Raw genomic sequence first — 23,827 nt, 5'->3', positions numbered from 1 at the left:
TATATTTCTATATTTTATATATTTCTATATATTATATATATTTCTATATTTTTTATATCCAGCCCTGGTCTGCTGTCAGGTCCTGGTCCTGGGGGATGGGGACAGCAGAGCCCTCTCCTTGTCCAGGTCCCTGGACACAAATTTTGTGTAGAAAATTTGACTTTTTTCAGGTTTTTTTAATATTATCAATGAGGTTTTAGAATGATCCTCTCACTGGAGCAGGGAAAGGGAAGAAATTTGAGTTGTGGCAGCAAAATCCCAGGACTCAGCCCAGGAAAATTCCCCTCAAATCATAAAAAAATCCCTTAAATTGAGGCTTTATTGGCAGTTTTGTAGAGAAGTTGAAAGGGCTGAGCAGAGCCTGGTGATTTATTCCTCCTTGCACCATTTCCTTGCTTGTTTGAATCAAAGAACAATTTCCCTGCTGCCCCATTAATAAATAACCGGAGGAGAAGTGAAGTGGCTGAATTATCAGGGAAAAAGGTCCTGATTAGAATATCCATGAGCAGAAATTGGGTTTTTACGGCTGCCCCACTGCGCTAAATCTGCGGCTGCTTTAATCCCTTCCACCCTAAATTGAGTTACCTGGAGCATCTGTTGAGTAAACTGCCAAACCTGGAGGGTTTGGCAATTATTGTTATTTATTTGGGGTGTTTTAAGTGGGATTCTAAGCAAATCCAGCAATTGGATGGTGGGAAAATTGCCTTTTTAACTCCAATTCCTCCCTGCTCCCTTTTGGTGCCAGCAGATTTGTGAGTTTTGTGTTGATCCGAGAGGTGAGGGATTCAAAAAGTTGGGAATAAATGACATTTCCATGATTTTCCTGCTGGGATGGATGCTGCCAGCTCGTCTGCCAGGGGTGAGTTAATTCCTCCTCACCCACACAAAACCCGGGAGAAAACCTCTCCAAAACCATTCCCAACTCCTGGGAAAATGAGGATTTGGTCCTGGGGCTCCTGGAGGGGTGAAATCCCTCTGGAATCCCTCTGGAATCCCTCTGGAATCCTCAGGATTGTGGAACAGGGAGGGCTGGAAGGGATCCCTTGGTGCCAGGAGAACAGATCGCAGCTGGATGTATAAAAAATATCAGTGCATATAAAATATATCAATATATATAAAATATAATAGTATAAAATATATCAATATATATAAAATATGTCAATATATTAAAAATATGTCAATATAAAATATATCAATATATATAAAATATATCTATGCATATAAAATATAGTAACATATCAAAATATCAATATATATCAAATTTATATTTATATTGATATATATCAATATAAAATATATCCATATATATCAAAATATCCATATATATCAAATTTATATTTATATTGATATATATATCAATATAATATATGTCAATATATATCAAAATATCAATATATATCAAATTTATATTTATATTGATATATATATCAATATAATATATGTCAATATATATCAAAATATCAATATATATCAGATTTATATTTATATTGATATATATCAATATAAAATGTATCAATATATAAAAATATGTCAAATAAAATATATCAATATATATAAAAGATATACATATAAAATATATCAATATCTAGAAAATATATCAATATAAAATATATCAATACATATCAAATACGTCAATATAAAACATAGCAATATATATAAAAGACATAAATATAATATATATCAATATATATAAAATATGTCAATATATCTTTTATATATAGTTTTCAAAAGATGAGGGATTTAGAAAGGGTTAGGGCTGGAAAAGTCCGAATGCAGCACCTCTGGAGGCTCTGCAAGGGCCCCATCCGTGGGTTTGGGGCAGGGACAGGGACAGGGACAGGGACAGGGACAGGGACAGGGACAGGGACAGGGACAGGGACAGGGACAAGGACAGGGATGGGACAGGGACAGGGACAGGGACAGGGACAGGGACAGGGACAGGGACAGGGACAGGGACAGGGACAGGGACAGGGGTGGTGCTGAAATGATGCCACAAAATCCATACGAGCTCCCCAAAACCAGCCCCCGGCTGAAACCCGGCCTGGGGGCTGCAGCAGGCTGAGCCTTTCCCCTTATTAAGAGATTTTGTGTAATTAAGTGTCCATAAAACCCTGCCTGAAGTGAGTTAGGGTTAGAAAAGGGTTGGAGTTGGAAAAGTCCCAAGGCAAAACCTCTCTGAAGGCCCCATCCATGGGTTAGGGACAGGGACAGGGACAGGGACAGGGACAGGGACAGGGACAGGGACAGGGACAGGGACAGGGACAGGGACAGGGACAGGAGCAGGGACAGGGACAGGGACAGGGATGGGACAGGGACAGGGATGGGACAGGGACAGGGACAGGGACAGGGATGGGACAGGACAGGGACAGGGACAGGGACAGGGACAGGGACAGGGACAGGGATGGGACAGGGACGGGACAGGGACAGGGACAGGGATGGGACAGGGACAGGGACAGGGACAGGGACAGGGACAGGGATGGGACAGGGACAGGGACAGGGACAGGGACAGGGACAGGGACAGGGATGGGACAGTCCTGAAATGATGCCGCAGAATCCAGATGAGCTCCCCAAAACCATCCAGGACCAGCCCCCGGCTGAAACCCGGCCTGGGGGCTGCAGCAGGCTGAGCCTTTCCCCTTATTAAGAGATTTTGTGTAATTAAGTCTCCCTAAAACCCTGCCTGAAGTGGCTGTGGGACAAGGGGAGCTCTGCACTGAGCCCTGGGCTGTTCTCTCCTGCTGCTTTTCCTCTGGAAAAGGCAAGATTTTTTTTAAATTTTTTGGTTTTTACTCTTCCAAAGCGCAGCCAAAAAGAAGAAAAAACAAAAATGAAAGCAAGAGGAAAGTGCTAAGAAGTTAAACAGGGACAGCAGCAGCCCACCAGTGGCTGCACTATTTCTTGCAACATGTTATTTTCTCATCTGATTTGTCAGAGTTTCCTGTTCAAGGCAGAAAACATCAAATTGAAGTCTGGCTTCTGCCTCCCTTCCCAGGGAGAAGGGAGAGACGATGGGGAAATATCCAGCAGAGCCTCCAGCAGCCCTCAGAGCCATCACCCCGCTTCCCTCCATGGAAAAATTCCTTCAACAGCAGGAAAAATCAGCCCCATCCTTACAGAGATGGTGGGAATAAAATAAAATATAAATAAAATAAAAATATCCAGGTTTCCCCAGAGGTCTGCAGGAGCCAAGCAGGACTCAGGGATTCCCCCAACGCTGCACAATTGTCTCGTTCTCACTTGGAAAAGTTCAAAAGGACACGGAAAATGAAATTGTTTTTTTATGTGTGCTGACAGGAAACCGCGGATGAGCCACACTGGGAAAGTTCATCCCAGGAAATCTCAGCTTTGCGCATCCGAACAACCACAGCCAATGTTTAAAGGGTTTCCTCGTGGAGTTTTCCTCTCGGAGCATCCCAGGAATCGGGGCCAGGGAAGTCTGGGATGGAGCAGGACAGCAACAATGCGTGAAGAGGAAGATTTTAAAATGCCAAATCCTTTGGGACGGGGATTATCCAGGAAAAGCTCAAACGCACACAGAGGAGTTTGCCGCTCCCATTGCCACCACACGCTCAGAGCCCCAATTCTGCCCGAGGTCCAAGCGAGATTTTTCTCTCATTTTCCTATAAATATGCATTTTTCCCACTCAAACACCGCCCTCTGCCGCAAGCCGGGCTCGATGCTCAGCAACAGATCCCCCAGCGTTGCCCGTGGCAACGCAGTTGTTGAAGGCGATAAAAATTCTGATGTCTCTGGTGCTTTGGAAAATGCCAGAGCATCAAAATGCAAATGATGCAGCCTCCTGCAAAGGGCATCTGAGGTAAGGGATATGTTTAGCTCCGGGAGGAGCAGGATGCTGAGAACTGAGCCCAGCTCCCTGTGACACCTCGGGCATCTGCTGTGTTGTCACCTCCTGCCCACTCCCGCAACACTCGGGAGCTTTTTTTCCTCCAGAAGCAGGGTGAAATCACCCCAAAGCGGTATTTTTATCCCCTTTTCCCTGGAGCTGAGCGCTGTTCCCGTTGAGGGAAAGGCTGTTTTGGAGCAGAGCTGAGGCAGCTGCTGGGATTTGCGTTCGCCCCTCGCCGCTCTCTGCTCAGCCTTGGCCCAAGAATTTCACAACCGGCTGCAAAAAAATTTTCCTCCTGCCCACAGCAAAAATCCTGATTTCACCCCGCCTGCCTGGGGCTCCCAGCGAGCTCTGCCCACGCTGGAGCCACGGGGAGGGATTTTTATTGGGAACAGCCATTCCCAAACCCTGGGATCCCAAATCCTCGCAGGAGCAGCGAGAATTCCACCTGCAATTCCCTGGGCGGAGCTGGTGACCCTGGGGTGGCCACTCCAGCCCAGCACCAGGCCTTGAAAATCCATGGAATTGGTCCTTTTGAATTCCTTGAGGGAAACCATTGATTTCTGCTTGTCTGCTTTGCCTCAAAATGGATTTAGGGGGAAACAGCTGAGCTGGGCTGACATTAGGGATTGTGTTTTATTAGGGAGCATCTCCTTGGCATCTCCCAAAAATGATCTCTGGAGCTGCTGCTGTGCTTTCCCTCAGGAATTCCAGGGGGTGCTGGATAAATCCAGATCCTTCTCTGGGATGGGGAATTTGGGAGGAACTTCAGCAGCAGCGCCTTCCCTGCCGAGCTGTGGCTGCAGAAAGCGAGGCAGAGCCTTCCCAGCCAGAGAGCAGAGTCAATAAACTCCCAGCAAATCCAAAATTCCCTCCTAGGAGAGGAGCTAGGGAACATTTCAGCTCCAGGGTATCCAGACACAACAGATCCGGAGATTAAAAGTCATCACAGCAGGCAGGGGTTGAAATCTCACCAGAGAAAAGTGGTCAGGACAATATTCCACATTTTCTTTGCCCTTGTTCCCATTTCCTGGTGCTGTCCAGCCCCCAGGAGTATTGGAAAATAAGGATATAGACATGGGATGAAACACAGGGAGTTCTCAGGATCCAGGTTTCAACAATTCCATGACAGCTCCATTTTCACAGCAGTTTTAATGAGCAGGAGGCAATAAATGCAATTAAAAAGTGTTAATGAATAATTAAAGTCACATCTTAGCACAGACATGAGTCAAAAAGGGTAAAAGTCCAAGATTTGGTTAACTTTAAGTGTTTCATACACAAATAACTCCTCACTTTTTCTTGTGATGTTTACATTTGAGGGAGTATCCAGAGTTAATTACCTGGGCAGAGTTTTGTGAGATATCAACATTAAAAACTCAGATTAAAAGAGGACAATTAATAGATCAGGACAGATGATTAGGAGTATTTAACACTCCCTCAGCTGTCAAGGAGTCTTTACCACAGCAGGAAGCAGAATGGTTGGGACAGTGGGAGGTGTCCCTGGGTGATCTCCAGTGTCCCTTCCCACCCAAACCATTCCATAAAAACATTCCATGAAAACAGCCAGCGATGGAATGAGGTGAGGTTTGAGCTTTTCTGGGCCTGGGATGAATTCCTCTGGCACATCTGGGCTCCAGCCACGTCTGGGTCAAGCTGCATCCCCCAGGTCAGGGTGTGCCCGTGGTGCTGCAGGGGAGGGCTCCAGCCCCAGGTTTGAAATCCTCACCTGCCTCTCTCAGGAAGTTTGGGCACCTCAGGGTTTGTGTTCCAGGCCAGAGCTCATAAATGTCATGGTTTTAAAGTATTAGCTAAAAAAAAAACACTAGAAAATTTACTTATTTCTTGCTGTGAGATATGGATTAGAACAAGAGCAAAACACACTTAAAAAGAACAAAGAAAGTTTATTAACAAAAACTACAAGGATAAGAAACCAGAATAAAACTTCCAGGAACCCCTTTTCTCCCCCACTACCCAACCATTCCCTTGTTCACATGACAACACAGAGACAAAAAAACTCGGTGTTTAAAACAGTCACAATTCTTGCTATAGTCTTTTCATCAGTCTTTGTAGAGAAAAAGAAGTTCTCTTCTGCTAATCTGTGGAGTTTTTTTCACAAGAAATCCATTTTTCTTCATGGTTTTTTATTTCTCTGATGCCCAGAAATTCTGCCATCAGTTCTCCCATTTCACACCACTCTGAGGTGTGTCATGGGCCACAGCTCCCAAACTCCTCTCAGGGAGTTTGGGCACCTCAGGGTTTGTGTTCCAGGCTGGAACTGTCGGGGTTTTGGACCATCTGCCTCTTCCCACCTGGAGACGCTTCCTGCTGCAGGAACCAGAGCCCAGCCTGGGCTGCTTTCAAGGTTTCCAGATGCTTCTTTGCATTTCCATGGCAATAAAAGCCTTCTCTGCGCTCCTGAGCTCTGTCAGGTGCATCCTGTGTTGGTTCCAAAATCCTTGGAGTCAACCTCCAAGAGGAGCATCCTGGAGCCCAAAGGGTGGGAGCCTGGCAGAGCCCGGATGGGAAAGGGGCAGGAGGATACCTGGCAACATTCCTGTCCAATTAAAGTTAATTTATTGCCCATTTCTCTCCTCGTGGCTGCTCTGTTATTAATTGTTAATGTAGCGGTGCAGCGGCTGCTGTGTGAGGAAGGGCTGCTGGGAATGGCTGAGGGAAAGGAAATGGGAATGGGAAAGGAATGGGGGGAAGCTGGGTCTGGAAAAGTGGAATCTGCAAAAGCGGGGAGCGCTCGTGGCTGGCTGGGCTCTGCAGGCGCTGGCAGGAAATCCCAGCCCTCTTGGAACAAGAGGGCAAAAGGATGGCAAAGAAAATGGAATGTGTGGGGTCACCGAGTTCCTGAATTACAGGGTTGTGTCCGCGTGAAATGCCGGCGGGGAAGGAGAAACCCCGGGAATGTGAATTTGCCAAACCCCGTTCAAGAGCCGTGCGCTGCTTTCCCTGTAAATAGAAACAATTCCCTGCTTCACACTGAAACCCAAAAATGCTTCACCTTTGGTGCTTTTCCATCCTCAGTCTGGTCCTATCAACCCCCCGGGAAGGTTTTAATAAAACCCAGCACTGAGAACATGGAATTAGAGCGTTGGACCCATCAGATGGACAGAACTGAATGGAGATGAAGGGAAAATAAAAGATGGTGAATATTTGAGCTGGAACTTTGAGATGCCTCTCCTCTAGTGGATCAGGCTCTGTTGCCTGATTTCCAGAGGGATAAACTGTTAAAATCCCAGTGGATTGGGAAGGGGAGCCCAGGCTGTCCCAGCCCTGTGTGCTCACACTCACAAGAGAGCTCCGGGCTGGGATTTCAGGGGAAATCTCTTCACCTCCTCCGCAGCTGAGCATTCCCACAGTTCCCAAAACCCTCCCGGGCCACAGAGCCCAGACCTTTGCAGGCTGGGGCTTGACTGGGGAGGAAATGCCAATATCCAGAGCTGAAGCCCAACTGCAATCCCGCGGTTTCGTAACTCTGGCTCAGCTTACTGAGCTCTCAGAGCTCCCTCGGACTCCTGGAACCTCCCTGAGCTCAATCCTGCAGCCCCAGCTCCCTTGGACTTCTGGAACCATCCCTGAGCTCAATCCTGCAGCCCCAGCTCCCTTGGACTTCTGGAACCATCCCTGAGCTCAATCCTGCAGCCCCAGCTCCCTTGGACTTCTGGAACCATCCCTGAGCTCAATCCTGCAGCCCCAGCTCCCTTGGACTTCTGGAACCATCCCTGAGCTCAATCCTGCAGCCCCAGCTCCAGCAGGACTCCTGGAACCAGCCCAAGCTCAGTCCTCCAGAGCTCCTGGAACAGCCCTGATCTCAATCCTGCAGCTTCAGCTCCATCAGGGCTCCTGGAACCATCCCTGATCTCAATCCTGCAGCCCCAGCTCCAGCAGAACTCCTGGAACCATCCCTGAGCTCAATCCTGCAGCCCCAGCTCCAGCAGGACTTCTGGAACCATCCCTGATCTCAATCCTGCAGCCCCAGCTCCAGCAGGACTCCTGGAACCAGCCCTGAGCTCAATCCTGCTGCCCCAGCTCCCTCGGACTCCTGGAACCAGCCCAAGCTCAGTCCTCCAGGGCTCCTGGAACCATCCCTGATCTCAATCCTGCAGCCCCAGCTCCAGCAGGACTCCTGGAACCATCCCTGATCTCAATCCTGCAGCCCCAGCTCCAGCAGGGCTCCCACTGCAGCTCCAGGGTGAGGGAAAAGCTCCTGGTGAAGAGGCTCCAAGCCCAACAGAGCTGAGCAAAGGCAGCCCTGGCGGGCCCATCACAAAACCTGGGGTTCCAAAGGCTCTCCTGAAATCCAAAATATTTTCTAATTCTAATTCAGAGCAGAGCCAGAGCTGCCCTGAAAACATCTGGCCTCCTGCCACCGCCTCACAAAACCTCTGCTGAGGCTTGGGGAGGGGACTCTGGGTCCCTTTTTATTCAGGGGCTGCCCCGGGCCATGCTGCACATTAAAGTTCCATTTATAGACATTTTACAGAGTGTTAATAAATTTACAGAGTGTTAATAAGCAGGGGGGAATTGTTTGTTGGTGTTTCTGATGGAATCCAAGCGGGCCAAAGCTCCCCATAAAGGATCTGCGAGGCCGTGCTCACCAAACCTGACCAAAGCAGACACAGCTGTGAGGGGGGCAGGACATCTTTGAGCCATTAACTCTTCATAACATTGAAAAAATGGAGTTTTAATATAAAATTTGTCTTCAATATCAGCGGCCTGGTGTGTGAAGATCGGGGTTCTCCCACCCAGCGCAGCAGGAGGGGCTGCAGGAGGCACTGGGGAGCGCTGGGGTTTGGCTAGAAGGTGTCCAAGGAAGGGATTTGAATAAATAAACTCGAATAAATGACTTTATTTAGAGCATGGAACCCAGGGCTGGTTCCCAATCCGTGTTGTCACCCCAAAGTCTGATTCCAACCTCCTGCTGGCTGCAAGAGGAGCTCCAGGGATGGCTGGTAGGATCCTTTTCCCCTTCAGCTGCTCCAGGCAGGCACTATGCCACCTCCAGGAATAATCCCAAGGGATTTGTCACCACCTATGGCCCCGTGTCACTGCCCAGGGCAGGCAGTTCCAGCGGTTTCCGTGGCACCTCTCCCATGACTCCAATCTAAAATGGAAAACCCAGCCCAAGAAACCAGAGGTTCGTGTGTGGCACCCCCAGGGGACAGGAGGTGGCCAAGGGGAGGTGACAATGGACATCTGCCACATGTCCCCAGCCCAGGACAGTGAGGCCATCACAGCTCCGGGGGACTCGGGGCTCTCTCACAGGTCAGCAAATGACAGGAAAACTCTTTCCATGGCTGTAACAATTCCATGGCTGTGATTCCATGGCTGTAACAATTCCACGGCTGTGATTCCATGGCTGTAACTCAATGTTTTAACACATTCTGTGGCTGTAACTCCATGGCTGGAACAACCACGTGATTGTAACTCCATGGCTGTAACTCCTTCCATGGCTGTAAACCCATGGCTGTAGCTCAATGATTTTAATTCGATCCATGGCTGTAATTCCATGCCTGTAACTCCATGGCTGTAATTCCATGGTTGTAACTCACTCCATGGCTGTAATTCCATGGCTGTAACTCCACGGTTGTAACTCCATGGTTTTAATTCACTCCGTGAAATTCCACACCTGTAACTCCATGGCTGTAATTCCATGGTTGTAACTCCATGGCTGTAACTCGCTCCATGGCTGTGACTCCACGGTTATGACTGTGACTCCATGGTTATGACTGTGGCTGTGACTCCATGATTTTTAATTTCACTCCATGAAATTCCATGCCTGTAACTCCACGGCTGTAAGAACTCCATGGCCATAATTCCATGGCTATAAGAATTCCATGGCCATAATTCCATGGCCATAAGAATTCCATGGCTGGAATTCCATGGCCATAAGAATTCCATGGCTGGAATTCCATGGCTATAAGAATTCCATGGCCATAAGAATTCCATGGCCATAAGAATTCCATGGCTGTAACTCCATGGCCGTAATTCCATGGCTATAAGAATTCCATGGCTAGAATTCCATGGCTGTAAGAATTCCATGGCTGTAAGAATTCCATGGCCGTAATTCCATGGCTATAAGAATTCCATGGCTGTAATTCCATGGCTGTAAGAATTCCATGGCTGTAATTCCATGGCTGTAAGAATTCCATGGCTGTAAGAATTCCATGGCTGTAGGAATTCCACGGCTGTAGCTGCACGCCTGTAACTCATCCCACAGCTGCCATCCCATGGCCGCCACCCCACGGTTTTAACTCCACGGCTCTAACTCATTCCATGGCTGTAACTCTGCGGCTGTAACTCAATGATTTTAACTCATTCCACAGCCATAATTCCATGGCTGTCCTGCCTCCTTCCTGCCCGGCACAGCTTCCTCCGAGCTGGTGATGTCATGGCAGCTAATGGGCTTTAATTGTGCCTCTCGCTCAGTAACAATCAGCTGAAAGCTCATTAAGCACCAGCCTGCGGCTGCTGAGGGCAGCGCTGGCTCCTCACAAACCCTCTGGTGAGCGTAATTTTCCTTCAGAGCGCAGCAAAAGCAGTTTGGGGTCAGATCAAGGGTCCTGCAGCAGGGTGCTGGACCAGATCCAGCGTTTATGGGCTGCAGGATATTTTCCTTGACTGGAATTTGTGCCAGGGCAACCTTTCCCTTGCTGAAGCCTGCAGGAGAATTCCAAGAAGGGCTCAGGACACCTCACCTGATGCTGGGCCAGACTTTGAGGTGCTTCAGTCTGGACTTTGGGGTGCCCCTAAGGGGGTTTGGAGCTCCCTGCTGGCACAGGAGGATGGAGAAAACCCTGAGCTCCGTCTCCAGCCTGGTTCCAATGAATTCCAGACCATTTCCAGCCAGAGCTGTGGGATCTGATCCCCTCTCCAAGCACCTGGACACACTGCCCCACCCTGCTGACCCACGAGGTGCAGGTGCCTTTCAAGCCCAACAGAAATGTGGTGTTTGCCTCTCAACCAGACAACAGAAGAGAAAAATCCTTAGAAGTGGAGAAAACATGGAATTCATGACAAATTACCTGGATCTCTGAGATCTTTAAGGTGATGCCGTGGCATCAACAACTCCCTGTTTGCTTGCCCCTAGCCAGGGATGCTCTGGACATCAGGAAATGGATGTGGAGCCTCCTGCTCAAGCATCCCATGGACTGTTCCGTGCTTGCGTGGCTAATTGGATTAGAGAGAAATAATTTAATGATCTGGAAGTGATGAGGGACTGGATGGCTGATCCCAGTGGTGGCACCATGCCAAGGGGAGCACGTCCAGCCAGCGAGATCCCACTTGGAGCTTGACAGGGATGCAGGGATGGGCCTTGGGCAGGGCAGGGAGCTCCAGGGCTGGTTCTGATCTCATTTCATGCCTTCATAGCTCCTGATTCACACAGATCTCACCGAGGCTCTGAGCAGGGAGTTAATTGTTCATCCAGCTCTTCCTGGAGCTCTGGAGCCCTTCTGTGCCTGTTCTGCCCATAAAGACGGATGAGGAATCTCTGCACAAGGAATACCTTGATTTCTTCTTGTTCGAATTTCACCCTGAGCTTTTTTGGAACCAAAACTCCTAAATTCGATGGGTTACACTGGGGTGTGAGGGATCTAGAGGTGAAAAGGGAATTTCTAGACCGTATTCCTGGGAAATGGGCTTCGCCTTGCAGGTCTCTCCCTGGAGCTCTGCAGGGAGCCCAAGGATTTCTTGGCATTCAGGGCTCTCCCAGCATGCAAAGCCACTCATCTCTTGCTGTTCCTGCATTTGGGAATCTTGAATTCCATTGAAATCTGAATTTCTGTTGTGATTTTTGATGGGTTTTCTCCCCAAGCTGGATTTGTGCAAAACAAGAGGTGCCCTGAGATGAAATGTGGGGTTGAGCTCCATGGGGAAAAATCCCTGTAAAGCCCAGGAAGAGAGGATTGACCCTCCTGGGGGGCATGGAGAACCAGGGAAGAACCCCAAACCCTTGGATTGGGTGTTGCTTGGATCAGTGACTTCAGACAGAGCTCCCAGACCAGGTTTCCTTGTTGTCACAAAGAAGGATTTGCTGTTATCCACCAAATAAGGTAAAGCAACAATCAATTCTCCCCAGGGCTATAATTAACTGTGTTCCCTGGGTTGTGCCAAAACCAGGGAAGAACAGAAAACCAAGGAAAACAAGTCTTGAAATGTCATTTCCTTTGTCCACCCGTTAGAGCAGGCTTAGCCGGGAATTCCTGAAACCTCTGTCCTTCGAAATCCTGGAAGATTTCCATGGTCTATCCCTCTACCTTTAATTTTAGCAAGGCCCATCTATTTATTTTTAATTAGTTTCAGCAAAGCTTATCCTTAGTTAAAATCTTAACTTCTCTAAAATCCTAACTTCTTCCAAGTTTGTGTCTCAGAGCTCAATCCCTTCTTGGGTGGTGCAGCTGCTGGGTTGTCCCAGGAATGTTTTCCTGGAAGGAAACTCCAAGTTGTTCTAAAGAAGTTGTTTGGAAGGCCTGGATCTGGGAGCGCAGCTGAGCCCTCAGCCCTGCCCTGGTGTTTTTGGCCGCGTGAGGAGCCTCAAATTCCTTGGAGTCACCCCAGGGACGTTGAGTCCGTGTTGTGCCGTGTCTCCTTGCACAACAGGGACCATCTGACTTCCACGGGACGTTGGGTCTGCACCATTTATGGAGCCCTGAGGACACGAGAGAGAGGCAAAGCAAAGCTCAGCTGCACGTCCAGGCCGGGTCTGTGTGGGCTGAGCACGGGACAGGCCTGGGATAACCCTGGCAGCCACAGGGAGGACAAGCACGGCACGTGGTCAGAGCGGCCGATTCCACAAGTCCTAAACTTGTGCCTGATGGCACATCCAGCTGGTGGAAAAGCCGGGAAAAGCCATCCAAAAGGAACAAAATGGAGAGGAAAGAGGACAAGGGAACAAGAGTGTGAATGTGCCCTGGGGAGTGAGAGGAGGAGCTTGAAGGGATGAGAGCAGAACACTCCCAGGACTCAGTGTCCTCCTGCTCTCTCTCCCGGGAGCTGCTTTATCTTCAGGGAAGTGTTGTCTCTTTTGGGAATGCCACTTCCAAGAGTGCAAGCAAGAACTTCCTGTGCCTTCAAACAGCCCTTCTGGTTATCTCCACTCAAACTGTTCCTCCATTACCCGTAGAGGGGTGGGAGAACTCCTCACTCCGTTTTCCTCGCTGTGATTTCCAGGGAAGAAAGCAGAGTCTGGAGCTCTGCGCTCTTGGATCTCCTCCATGGCCTCATCACGGTGTGACTTCCCAGTGCAGGGATTAACGATGAGAAACTCGCTCTGTGGAGTCCCAGGAGAGCCATTCCCCAGCTGGGGAGCTGCTGGCACATTTATCCATGGATTCACGCTCAGCCTCCAGCTTGGGAAAGCAGAGCATGCTCTGGCACCGCCTCTGCAGAGGTTTTGGGATCAGGGCTCGGGATCGGGGCTTGTTCCCCATGCTCCTGGAGCAAACTCCTCCAAGGAGCTGCGTGGAGCCCAGCAACGCTCTGGGTTCTCCTTCCAGTTCCAATAACCAGTGCTCTGGTCTCCATTCCAAGCAACGACACCAAGGGATTGCTCCTTGAGACTGGACCCAACCAGAACCTGGCAGGAGAAGGGTTTTCCTCACCAGAACTTCTGATCTAAAGCAGTGAAAGACTGGAATTTACCCTCTTGTAAATGGGGGCTAAAGCCAGGGAAACCACACAATTTTTGATATCCCTGGATTTTCACCAATGCTTCACCCAACAGCACAAATGATTCATCCTCTGAAACAGAGATTTATGTTATTTTTGTTTACCTTCACCTACCAAAGAGCTGAGCTGGTGATGCTTGAGGTCTGTTCCTGCCCTGGACTTGCTAGGAGCTGTTTTGACTGAACTTTTCAAAGCTGTTCAACGAGCCTTTCATGTCAAAAGAACAAATTAAGCAAGTTTTTTAACCACTCTGCTACATCAGCTCTCGTTGTTCTGGGACAGCCAAAACTTTACAGCTTGGCCTGGTTGGTAGAAGAAGAAATCTCCTGTGCCCTTGGAGGCCTGGGGACACAGGGCTGGAATTAGAACAGTAGCTGGACTTGGGAATTATTGCGTTTTATCTATTGATTTCTTATGTTGCTTTAACAGCAAAACTTTCTGGGGTGGCTGTCCAGGCCCCAGGAGGAGCACTCAAAATGAGTAAACAAAGAGAACATTTTTCTTGGATTGTTTTATCAAGTCAAAACCATAAACGAACGATGCAGCTGCTGTCATCTCTGCATCCCAGAGCTGCTCAAACCTCCAGCCATGGAGGGTTTGGTGGTCTCAGCTCAGAGAGGAACCTGAATCCAGCCAAAAGTCCCAATCCATCTTTAGGGGGAAAAGAGAATCCCAGAAATGCTGAAGTTGGAAAAGATCTCCAGGAGTCCAAGCTGTGCCCGATCCCCACCTTGTCCCCAGCCCAGAGCCCTGAGTGCCACATCCAGGCTTTGGACACGTCCAGGAATGGGGGCTCCCTGCACAATTCCAGGGCCTGACCACCCTTTCCATGGAGAAATTCCTGCTGATGTCCAATCTGAGCCTCCCCTGGCCCAGCCTGAGGCCGTTCCATCTTGTCCTGCCAACAGAACTGCCTTTCCCAAAGCTCCTGCCCCTCAGGCATTCCTGTTTAATCCCTTCTCCTCCCTCCTGGATGGATTCAATTCTCCTGTGCATCCTGGAGAAGAAAAGCTCTCCATCACATTGAAATGCAGAGCTTCCTCATTAGAATTTAATTTGCAGCGATAGAGAGGAAATTATCCTGTCAGTGCCGAGAAAAGAAACAGAGATTGAGGGCAGGAGCTGGTTGATAAATCATACCAGGGACTTTCAGAGGCTTAAAATGAATATTTGGCTGGTGGAGGTTGGAGCAGAGCTTCAGAATGACCCCCCATGGAAGGGACAGATGGCCCCCATGACAGCAGGAGCCCTCCCTATTTTTTCGGAGTAGCTGGAGCAGTTGCCATGGCAACCCCCATTGCAACAAACCCCAGAAATGTCTTTGCAATTAATTCCTGAAAAACCTAGGGAGTGGGATGAGTTTCTTGAAGAGACTGAGACTCCTGCGTTGGCATTTTCCTGGTGGGCGTTGTTCTCCTGCCAGACACTCCACCAGCATCGGGTGAGAGCTGTCCGGAGCTCTGAAATGTCTCAGGAATGGGGAATTTGTCAGCTTTTAACCCTTTTCCGGTCCTCCCAGCGGGAGATGAGTATTCCACATTCCACAAACAGCTTGGGAGAGGAAAATCTCCATCACCCTCCAAAGACAGCGGGGCACCACTTCCTCAGCAGAGGGGCCAGGGACACCAAACACCAAACCAAAAAGGCATTTCGCTGCCTCATTCCCATCTGGAACCTCTGGAGTGCCACAATCCCATCTCCTTTGGCTGTGAGTGTCCCAGAGGTCGAGGGAAGGCACCTCCACAGGCCACCAGAGCTTGGGCTGGAGCTCGGATTCATTCCAGCCTGTGGGAAACCATCTCTCCCGACCTGCCTTGGGATTTTCCATCTTTCCCATCTTTCCCTCCTGGATTTCTGCAGTGCCATGTCCAGACCTGAACTTTTTGCTCAGTGCAACTTAGTTTTGCATATGAATTTTTTTTTTTTTTTTTTGGAGTCACTTCCTTCTCTTTTTCCAATCCTCTGCTGCCTTTGAACCTCTGATTCCTCCCTGGGGATGTTTCACAATTTTTCCATGTCTTCCCAAAGCGTTCCTCCCCGTGCACTGCCCCTGTTGCCACATCTTTCTGGAGATGGGATTTTTCTTGCTCTCCCCAAGCCTGAAATCCAGAGCTCCCTCCCTTTGATGTCGCTCTGGGCTTTGTTTCCCCATTTCCCCCACTGGGGAAGGATTATCCCGTCTGAGGCGTGGGGACATGGAATTCTGGGGAAGGGATTTTGGAGTTTTTGAGGGGAAAAAAAAATGCCATTAGCAGTGAGAGACCTGTCTGGGGTGAATCAGAGCACTTTGATGTTGTGGCTGTCCACACTGGGCAGCTCCAAATTCCCAGATCCCGAGTGCAGGTCAGGACTGGACCAAGGTGTGTCCCAGTCCTTCCACACCCCCACGGATCACGAGGAGCTGCAGCTCCTCCAGCGAGCCTGGGGCAGCCTGGATTACCTGGATTACCCAGACCTGGGATAAGCTGCAGGAAGAAAATTTAGCCTGACTGAAATTCAAAGGAGTAAAAATGTGTGGAAAATAATCTGGAAGTGTGGCCAAGTCTTTCATTCAGCAGAGCTGCATTAAAGACCATGGAGAGGAAAGATGTGTTGATAGCCATGGAACTCCCCTAAAAGAATTGTTATATTGCCTTTAAATTTAAAATAAATATTAGATTGCCTTTTAAATTTAAAATAATTGTTATATTGCCTTTTAAATGTTATTATTATATTAACTTTAAAATAATTATCATATTGCCTTTTAAATTTGATCTTCTTCGTCATCCTTTAATTTCCATTAAAAAAAAAAAAGCTTTTCTGATCCATCCTTTTATATTTCCCGAGTCCCATGTGCCTTGGCTCTTCCCAAGTTCTTTTCCCACTTCAAACCATCCCAATTTTTGTTCCCCTTCCAGGCAGTGCCATTTCCACCTGACAGACAGGAGGCTGTCTTTGAGCTGAGCCCTTTCTGTGAATCCTGAGCACATTTAGTCCTTCCAGCCTCCCGAAAAAAACCCTCCCTGGAGGAATTTGCTGCAGTTCCTCAGCATCACGTTGCTAATGAAGTGTCTATAAAGAGATGCACAGCATTCCCTGCGAGCGGCGGGAGCTGGGGAGCAACGGGAATGCCGCAGCTCCCAGCTCTGCCCCACGGGCCAGCATTATCCATGGCCATTCCCAGATGCCATGAGCATCCCATCCCATTCCCACCAAACCTCTAGCATCCCTGTCCCGGCAGAGGTTCCCATATGGATTCTTCATGGATGATGGGATCATGGGGATGGGATAAAAATCTTCCCACAGTTGGCCACCTTTGGTGGCTCCAGAGGTGAAAATCCACTCACTGCCACGTCCAACAGGGACAGCCTTTTCCTTGGATCTGGATGGAGCTCCCACCAGGTACCTCTCTTCCACAGGTGACACTTTGTGTCCCTGCCATTTGTCCCGTGCTGGTGTGGCAGTGCCAGTGTAGCCACACCGCTGTTCCCCAGTCAGGGGGGGGAACATGGAGCACAGCCTTCTGTTCCTCCCATGGCAACCACAGAGTTCCCTCTGTGACCCCGGCACTGCAGGGGCCATCCAGAGTGGAATCCCAGCATGGTTTGGGTGGGAAGGGACCCTAAAACTCATCCTGTCCTCAGGGACACCTCCCACTGTCCCCAGGGTCACCTCTCACTGTCCCGGGGTCACCCCCACTGTCCCAGGGTCACCCCCACTGTCCCAGGCTGCTCCAGCCCCAATGTCCAGCCTGGCCTTGGGCACTGCCAGGGATCCAGGGACAGCCACAGCTGCTCTGGCAATTCCAGCCCAGCCCCTCCCCACCCTCCCAGGACGGAATTTCTCCCCAGTATCCCATCCATCCTCTGGCAGTTTAAAATGGGAATGGGAACGACTCAACTCATCTTTTACTAGGATGAGGAATGAGCTGGTTTGGAAAGGGTCACATCCTGCCGTGCCCCCTGGCAGGGTTCCTGAATGTTTTTAGGACGCCCAACGTTGCTGCAGGGCTGCAGTGCCAGGCTGGGCTCGTGTTTAGCCTGACCTTGGACGCTTCCAGAGATGAGGAATCCACGTCCTCCCTGGGCAAGCTGTGCCAGTGCCTCCCCATCCCTACATGCAGGAAGGACCTTGAAGGACCGCGGCACAAGCGCTGAGGCGATGGGATTTGTGAAAACCCAAACATTTTCCACTGGAACGCCTCCCCTTTCCCGGCAGAGGTTTATTTTGGATGGCCCTGGCTCGCAGGCTGCTGCATTTCTCCTGCTGCCTTTCCCTGCAGTGATGTAATGCTGGAGCGAGCGCACGTTCCCAGACATCTGCATCCGCAGCACGGGGACACGTGCGGGGACAGTGGGGGGTGAAGCACCTCGGAGAGGGCTCAGCCACCTTCACCTCGCTGATCCCGCAGCCCCATCCCCAGGGACTGCGCATCTCAGCCAGTGACGTGTGGAAATCAGGAGGGTTCAGAGCTTGAAAATTGCAAAAAATGTTTTTTTTTTGCCGGAGCTGGTGCGGTGGCTTGTGGAGGGTGAGCTGGTTCAGCTCTCAGAGAATGGTTTGGCTCAGCTCTGCTAAAAGCATCCCCTGTTTTGGTCAGATGTCCTGCTGTGGTTGTCCCCACTCCCTCCCCGGCCTCTGTGGGGACTGCAGGAGGGACCTGCACCTTCTTCTGTCTCCCCTTCTCTCCTGTCCCACCCCACCGAAGGGCTGAGGGAGTTCTGTCCCCCTTTCCCTGTGGTTTAAAATCCAGCTTCCACTGGAACGTGGATGGGAACACCCAGAGCCTGGATGGGAACACCCCAGAGCCTGGATGGGATGGGAACACCCCAGAACCCAGATGGGAACACCCCAGATCCTGGATGGGAACACCCCAGAACCCAGATGGGAATACCCCAGATCCTGGATGGGAACACCCCAGAGCCTGGATGGGATGGGAACACCCCAGAGCCTGGATGGGATGGGAACACCCCAGAGCCTGGATGGGATGGGAACACCCCAGAGCCTGACCCAGACCACCCTCCCTCCTTCCAGCCAAACTCTCCAACAGCTGTGGAGCTCAGAGGCCGAGCCAGAAGCGCTGCCAGCCCCTGACAAGAGGTGATCTATGAGCAGTTCCGTGTTTGATGGCTCATGGCAGAGGGAATTCAGATGAAGGCAAGAAGGGAAACATCAGGAAAAGCAGGGGAGCCCTGCAGGAGGCAGCTCTGTGAGTAATGCTGCCTTCTGAGCAAAGCTTCAGCTGCTGCAGAAACAACAATAAATCCAGTCCCACTTCATCCAGAGGACTGAGCTGAGCCCACTTGGCCTGGCCAAGACACAGCTCAGGAAAAGAAAAAGGAAAAGGAAAAAGAAAAGGGGGGGGAAAAAAAGGGAGAAAAAAAAGGGAAATAAAAACCCCTCCTTGTTGGTTTTCAGCCCAGAGTTCTCAGATTTTGATTTTTTATGGGAAAAAAATATTAAATTTCTCCCAGTCTTTGCCCAGGGAACAGGGATTAGAATTTCTCTGCCTGTCTCTGTCACCCCAGCATTTGTAATCTCTCAGCACTCCCTGCTGGGGAAGGTCTGGGCCTCCCACCCTTCCCAGTGCAGGGAACACCAGAACAGCCAAACCCAGTGGGACCCTGGGCACCAGAAAAACTCCTCAAACTCTGTGTCCTGTTGGATTTTGGGAGGCTGAGGCCATAACTGGGTGATGGGTGGAGCTGCCGAAGAGAGCTTGGCTTCCTCCCTGGAGAGCTGTAAATCCAAACTGCTGGCCAGGAGAAATGCCAGATAATCCCTCTGCTTCCCTGGCTGGGCCAGGAACCGCATCCAGCGGGCACTGCCGCGGGACAGAGGAGGATCAGCCAGGCCAGGACTGGTCAGAGGTCCCAAAAACAGACCTGGGCTTGTTTAGTCTGGAAGTGCTGCAGGGGAGACGTGATAACAGCTCTGAGCAATGTGTGAGAGGAGGTTCTGCAGGGAGAGCAATCCACATCATGGGAAGGGTGATTTGGGGTGATTCAGGGTCATTTAGGAAGAAAATGCCAACAGGAGAGTCAGGAAGTCCCACAAGTGGAGCTTGGGTGGGTTTTTATCAGAGGTTGAGGGGTCTGGCCAGGCTGGTGTCCATGGGGACGTGGGTGGCATCATTGACACCTCCTGGGGTGTCCCCAGTCCAGAAATCTTTGAGGCCACAGTTCCTCCTCAGAAATTTTGGGGGGTGAACCCCACCTGTGCCACCCTGATGCCCACGAGTTCCAGGACACAGCCACGGTGTCACATCGTCCCTGCAGGATGCCAGCAAGAAAAGCCCTCAAAGAAACCCTGGAAAGGGAAAATCCTGGCATTCCTAATTCCTGCTGTGTCCCTCTCACTCCCAGCCATGCAGGGCATCCCGAGGGGTCAGCACCTGCTCCCAGCCCTCACTGGAGAAAGGATCAAGGTGTGGAACCAGCACAGAAAACCCAAGGAGGCCGTGTGGGTTTGATGGGAGAGTGATTTGGGAGCGAAACCGGAGCTAGGTGGTTCCTAAAATCAGGGGGAAATGAGGGAGAGCACCTAACACATCCATTAAAAACTGGAGTAATTATTGCTGGTTGGGGACACGGGCAGGACAGGGTGGCACCGCCTGTCCCAGCCACCCACGGGCCCACAGAGTGTCCCCAGCAGCCTGATTTCAGAGCCGTGGGGGTTTGATGTGAAAGTGGCAGTGAAACTGGAGCTGGGTGCTTCCTAAAATCGGGATAAAATGAGCAAGAGCACGAGCTAACACATCCAGTGGTCATACAAGAGGGTGACACCACCTGTCCCACCCAGTGTCCCCAGCAGCCCAATTCCAGAGTGCTGATCCCAGCTGGATCTCTCCTTCCTGGGACAGCAAACTGGGAATTGCTCCTTCCCAGAGCTGCTGTCGCCCTCCCCGTGCCTCAGGACAGGGACTCTGAGCGTGTTCCCTCAGCTCTGCCGTTCCCAAATGCCGGCCAGGAGCACAAAGATCCATCTGCAGCTGTCCCTGGTGGCCCAGAACGTCACCAGGAGGGAGCTGGCTGCTCTCCACACCCCGGCACACCAGGAGCAAACAGTTGCTCCGGTTCTGAGTGGGGCTGCACAAACCATCGGGCACCTCATTAATCTTGTGGTTAATTCTCTGCAGGAGGCTGGCTGCAAGGAGGAATAAATTCTCTGTTTTAATTACAGGAGGAACAACCAGAGTGGCCTTTCCAGCTCCTTTTCATGCCTTGCTGGTGGCAATCTGTTGTCAAAGTTGCTGTCCCTGGGTGTTTTTCCCCTTTTCTTTTGATCCAGGGAGCACAGACCAGCACTGATTCCAGCAGATCCTGAAATCAGCAGCTCCTAAACCCTGGAGAAACCCAGGAAAACCCCTGGTCAGGACCTCAGCCTCCTCCAGCTCCTCACCAGCACCCCTGAGGCTGTAAACGCTCCAAATCCCCATCTCTGCCCTCTCCTCCCTCACAGGGAGCTGGGAACGGCTGGAGGAGCTCGGGCTGGAGCGAATCCCAGCGCTCTGACTGATGTCTCCAGGCTGTCCCAGCTCTGAGCTCCGGGAAGGGCAGCGGCAGGGCTTGGCAAAGGTCACAGCTTGGCTTTTCCTGGGCTTCAGCCCTTCTTTTGGCTCTGGATCCAAACTGCCCCAAGGCAACCCGGCATTCCCGGCTCCAGGCAGGGCTGGAAGCACCCCAGACCTGCTGGGATCCATCGGCCGGACACTGCCCTCCTTCCAGCCCCAGCAGGAGGAATTTCTTCCCCCTGGGGCCTTTCTCCTCCTCTGCTGCTCTGCTCTAAGAACTGACTTTCCCCTGGCAAAATAAAGTGCAAAGAGCTGAGCTCAACACCCTCAGTCCCCCTCGGCCACGGGACCAATTCTGTGGTGGTGGGGACACAGCCCAGCCTGCCAATTAATTAATTAATCAATTAATTAACTGGGAGGAGAATTTACCGCTGGATTTTCCCCCTCTCCACGTGGATTCAGGCACACACGATGCTCCCAAACCCCTTTTGCTCTCCAAATATCACCAGGAACAAGGCACAGCCGTGAAATCCCCGGAGATTTTCCCCTCTCTTGCAGCACATGGGAGATGCCCAAGCCAGAGGTGGAACACCAGGCACAGCTTTTGGCACGGAAAAGGAAAACAGTTTTATTTTTCCAGGCTTTTTTTTCCCCCACTTATTTGGCTCCATCACATCAATCACGAGGCTCCGTGGCCACTGCAGGTCTCAGCAGAGCGGGGAAAGCGTCTCACACACGTCTGGAGAGGGGGAGGCTGGAGTTTTCCTCCTCTGTGCGTCCACAGACACCTCATTTCTGAGCTCCACGGGCTTTTCTGGCCACGCTGGGCCTTGGGCCGCTGCCTCATCCCAGGGAAGCAGGTGATGATGATGTGCTGATCCCGAGCTCCAGTGAAAAAGGCAATTATTTGTTTTGGAGCAAGCGCGGAAAACTTGAGCCTCAAAGCCCAGCAGGCAAACAACAGCAGAGCAGCAAACAGAGGCCTGGTCCTGCCAGGTTCGCTCAAATAATCGCTGCTTTCTCCCAGGCTGGGCCTGCAGGACTTGGGTGTTGCTGTTGGACACTTCCTAACCCCGAGATGAGCTGGGGCTGGGCTGGGGCTCCCACCCCGGAGCAAATCCTTCCCTTCATCAGCTGTTTTTAACAGCAGCGAGGCCTGGGCCTTCGGATCGGCCTTGCCATGTTGAAGGAGTTGTGCAGGGGTGTCACTCATTACTGCTGAATTCTTGGCTCGAGAAATCAGATTTTTTGCTTCTTTCTCCCCTGACAAAGGCAAGGGGAGGATAATTTTCCGAATTCCCCTCCCGGTGCGGATTTCCTGCAGGGTTAAACGCTCCAGTGCTTCACACGGGGCTCGAGGAAGCCAGGGAGAGCCAAGGGTTGGATTTCTGGGGCAGTGCTCTGTGCTGGGGTGGAGAGGAGGAGATGAGGTTTGGGATTGTCACCAGGCCATGGGTGAAACACCAGCCTCACGATGTGGCCTGGGATGTCCTGGAGCCAGCAGGGACATCCCTGTCCTGGGGGGCACCAGCAAAAGCTCCTGGAGGATGCTTAGAGTTGATCTTAACATGATTCAAAAAAATACAAAATGTGTCATTAAAAAACACAAAACAACTTTTCCAAACTGGAAGAAATCTGCAATTACGCCGGGATTTTAAATTTTTTCTTTTATTCTTAGGCTTAAACCAATGTCCTTTAGCTCTTGCCAAGGGAAAAAAAAAAAAAGAGATAAATGCAAGAGGAAGGTGGCTGGAAATGAGACGTTCCTCAGAGCTGTCCTGAACGGGTGGAATTCTGCTCAGCTCCATTGGTTTCTAAGCTGCACCAATTAGTGCTGGCTGAGGATCCTTCCCTGAGTTTCTCCCCTCTCTGATTTTTTCTTTAATTGCTGTTTCTGGCTATAATTGTGCAGAGAGGCCCATTAATATTCCCCAGTAAATCAGGGATTCACTGGAGCAGCTGCAGGGTCCTGGCCTATTAAGGAGCCCTGAAACTCCCCTTGGAAAGCTCTGCTTGGAGTTATAATTTTAATTTCCATCATTTACGCTGAGATTTTCTCTAATGGAGCATCCACCTCGGGCTGGTTTTGCTTTTTAAGGGGCGAGGGAGGGAGGGAACTTCAGCCAAAACAATTCAGCAGTTTCGAAGAGCGAAGTTAGAAGGAAAAAATTCTCTTGTTTTCCCCAGCCTGGTAATTCTGGCCAAGGTTTGTCCAAAATTTGTGACCTCCTCGTGATTCCCGTGGAAGGATTTTATTCCCATTAGAAGGACCCAGATCCTACAGCTCCAACAGCAGAGTCCTGGCCTCCCCCTGCCCTCGAGGATCCACCGGTTTGGGGTCTTGAACGTGAAAATTTTGGAGTTAAATCCACTGGGAACAAGGGGCAGGGTGGAGCAGGAAAAGTGGGAACAGAGTTAAAGGTACAGGGATATCCCCAGGGTTTTGGGATGGACACGGAGCTGGTGGGGTGGGAATGGAAAAGGGAACAGAATTAGTGATATAGGAATATCCCCAAGGATTTGGGATTGGGGATGGACACAGAGCTGGTGGGGTGGGAATGGAAAAGGGAACAGAATTATAGGTATAGGAATATCCCCAAGGATTTGGGATTGGGGATGGACACAGAGCTGGTGGGGTGGGAGATTGGATTCCATCCAGGATCAGCTGCACAAAGGGATGGGAAGAGGCGCACTGGGAAAAACTCCTGGAGTGGGAGCCAGGGCACGGGGAGGACGTGATCAGTGCCAGGGATTTAGGGATGCTCCAGCAGCGAGGGGAGAGGGCAGGGAAGAGACTGCAGCTTCATTGG

At 50.5% G+C, this 23,827-nt stretch overlaps 1 long non-coding RNA gene across 1 annotated transcript; it reads right to left on the bottom strand.

Annotated features, from left to right (window-relative positions):
• Nucleotides 1–8,346: 8,346 nt before the first annotated feature.
• Nucleotides 8,347–22,583, bottom strand: LOC147649249 (uncharacterized). The gene is made up of 2 exons (XR_015279345.1): nt 13,640–22,583; nt 8,347–12,506 (listed from the first exon to the last, which is right to left on the bottom strand). It is a non-coding gene; the product is annotated as an uncharacterized LOC147649249 (long non-coding RNA).
• Nucleotides 22,584–23,827: the final 1,244 nt, after the last annotated feature.

The sequence above is a fragment of the Cyanistes caeruleus genome, chromosome 26, assembly GCF_971803275.1.
Source record: "Cyanistes caeruleus chromosome 26, bCyaCae1.hap1.1, whole genome shotgun sequence".
Taxonomy (NCBI): domain Eukaryota; kingdom Metazoa; phylum Chordata; class Aves; order Passeriformes; family Paridae; genus Cyanistes; species Cyanistes caeruleus.
This window is presented reverse-complemented; position numbering and strand designations above follow the sequence as displayed.